Consider the following 3358-nt stretch of genomic DNA (forward strand, 5'->3'; position numbering starts at 1 on the left):
TACCATCACTGAATCTATCCCATTATCAACATCCTGGGGGTTATTACTGAGATAGAATCTAACCATTGCCCCTTGAAATTCCTGAAATCCCCCCCACTGTCAACATCTTGGGGGTTACCATCAAGAGTGAATCTAACCATCAACACCTTGACATTACCAACACGGAATCCCCCACCTATCAACATCCTGGGGGTTATGATTGAGAGAGAAGCTAACTCTTGGCACTCAATGGCGTTACCATCACTGGACTTTGAGTGTCCAAATCACCTTCAGTGAGCAATGACAAAGTGATGTCATGGATAGGACAAAGGAAAGCATTTGTGATAACGTACCTTGAACATGTATCCGAACAGGATGGCTTAGTGAAGACAGACCCCCGTTGACCTCAAAGAGGAGACACTGACATTGGAAAGTGCCTTCATAATTATCTTCAGCTTTAAAGCGAAGATAGGCGTCACATGGTGGCACTGAAATGTTGAATTGATGGAAAACCTTTGAACCTCCATAAAGGTAGATCATTGCAACTGGGCACTGACAGTGACAATGCATAACTATTATCTCCCCATTCACAAACATTTTATAAGAAGGCTTCAGAGACAGATCTGGCTTCGGGAGAATACCTGAGGAGAAAGCAGCCAACACAGTTCATGCACAAAATAACTGCAACAAATTTACATGTCTTTTATTATGCTCAACACAGAACTATGCACTTGAGCATGAAACAGAGAAAGCTAGCATATGGGACAGCAGGTAACCAGAAAGGGCTAAGGGAATGTTGGCCTTTAGTTTAAAAGGGTCCTATTACAAGAGTAGGAGAGTCTTACTGCAACTGAACAAGGTGCTGGGGGGACTACATCTGGAGAACTGTGAGCAGTCACTTTATGTTCAACAATGAGCTGACAAATGCTTAAAGCAGATGAATGCAACTCTGGTTCCAAGGTGCCCCCATGCACAAAATTTTGGAAGGAGCGCATTGCCAAAGTGAAGCAGAAGCTGGTCTTTTGGGAGCACCACTTCCTCTCCATTATGGATAAAACCTGGTCATCAGGTGTGAGGCGCTCTCTCTGTTGTTTTACGTAGCACAGGTCTGGCCCATCCCCCAAAACTGTGCTGTTTCAGTCACCCGAGCCATCTTCCATTTCATCTGGAAGCTTAAGATAGACCAGATCTGCAGGGACTCGATGTACAAAACCCTGGATGAGGTTGGGGGAGGAAGAGGGAACGAACGTACGCAAAGCTGTCCTCATCCTTCTGGCCACCGTTGTGTGCAGCTGCATCAAGCTGTGCGTAGACCCTCAGTACGTAAACACCAAGTGTCACTATGTACTGAGGTTCTACCTGTCCCTGGTGTTGTGAGAAATGGGACGGGCCTCATTGTTGCAGAACACTCCAAGTGGTCAAACTGTTCCGTAACACTTGTCCTTCATCGAGAAATTTGCAAAGAAAGACACCTTTGACCACAAGTCCAACAGGAAGTGGTCAGTATGTAGCAACCTGTGGGAAGAGGAATGGGTGGATCCTGTTGCATGGTTCCCTGGCCAGTCAAAGTCAGAATGCCTCATCATAGGAACTTTCCAACAAGCACCAAGACATTGCTTGGCTGGTGGTGAGATCCTTTATGTGTGCCCGGTCAGCCTGCGCCATCACACGCTGCCCTCAAAGTGGCTGCCGTGGGGGTGAGGCTGACACACACATCTCCTTCTGGAATGTACCTTTGTAAAAGAAGTCTGGAGGAAGATGCAGTGGTTTTTGTCCAGGTTCATCCCCAGTGGCTCCATGATGCAGGACTCTGTGCTCTACAGTCTGTTCCCCCGGACGCACACTGTGACAAATGTCTGTGCCTGGAGGACCATCAACTCGGTGAAAGATGCTGTTTGGTCTGGTAGGCCTTGTCGGTCTTCCAGAACAAGGAGCTGACCCCGACTGAGTGTTGCAGACTGGCACATTCCAAGGTCCAAGACTACGTGCTGAGGGATGCACTAAAACTTGGGGCAGCTGTCGCCAAGGGGCAGTCAGGGAAGACCACGGTTTGAGGCCTTCCTGCTGAAGGGAAATGGGGGTCCGTTTAGTATCAGACCCTCCTAGTGCCTCAAATACGTGTAAACATTAGTTTTGTGTAAGAGAGGTCCTTTTTTTTGGGCTAATCAAAGTTCAATGTTTTGTTTGCTTGCTTGATACGTGATTGTGCAGAACTGAACTGCTTTTGTGTCAATGTATATATACAAAGATTTTTATCAATACAGTTTAGTTTGGAAAAAGAATGCAACCAGTAGAACTGTTACACACCCAAAGAAAACCATTCAGAAACCACAAGCTCCTCCAGCCTATCATGTTAAACCTCGGGACCTGGTAAAAGTTGATCCCAAATATTTCCTGACCAAAAACAGATGGGCAAGCTATCCACGTGACCCTAGAGACCTGAAGTTTGACTGAGTCAAATCCATTCACAAGAACCGGCATGTTTGTTTCTGCGGAAGATAAAAATCACCGTTGTCCAACCTCACCATAAGGGCTACACCCTCATTAAAAACAGAGAGAGACAGAGAGACAGGGAGGGAGAAAAATACAAAAGGGTGGTAGCGTTAACCTGAAGAACACCACTCCTCAGGCAAGGGTAGAGGTTGAGGAGAATCTTTCACGGCAATCTCAGCCGATGCGGGAATTAAACCCATGACCCCTTTCCCTGACCCTCCCATGAATATTAACAAAACCAGGTGTCAAACTGTTTTTTTCTCCACTCACAGGCAATTAATTATGACAGTATTAACATGCACAGACTTATTACATTGGCCGATATAACCTCATTTAAATGTCGCATACTCACGTATCGATCCAACCAGAACGTGGAGATTCACTAAACAGGGGAGGGGGTGGGAGAGGAAGACAAAAAAGAAACATCACTGAACGTTTTACCCAATCTCCATAAGCCGTGAGTGCTTAGGAAGGGTCGCTGGACTTGAATAGATAACTTTGTTTTTCTCTCTCTCTCTCTCTCTCACCGCAGATGCTCTCAGACCTGCTGTTGTCTGTCCAGCATTCTCTGCATTAGTTTCGGATTTCCAGCAACTGCATTATTTTGCTTTTATTCCAGCCTTTTAGTTGCCTTCATGCCACACAATAACCAGTCTCTCAGAATAAACTTTATATTTAAAATATTGACATTTATTTCATAATTGCAAGTCTGATCTTTGCTGAGATGGTGTATAATTCCATTCTACATATCTCTTCTGATACAGTGAGCAAAAACAGAATTCAGTTTTCTTGTTTGGAGACAAAGTGAGTTATAGAGAGGAAATAGTCAGATTTTACACAGTTGCAGAGGTAGATTGATCAACAACTACAGACTGTATTCATTTGG

This window comes from Rhincodon typus, chromosome 47 (genome assembly GCF_021869965.1).
Source record: "Rhincodon typus isolate 14 chromosome 47, sRhiTyp1.1, whole genome shotgun sequence".
Taxonomy (NCBI): domain Eukaryota; kingdom Metazoa; phylum Chordata; class Chondrichthyes; order Orectolobiformes; family Rhincodontidae; genus Rhincodon; species Rhincodon typus.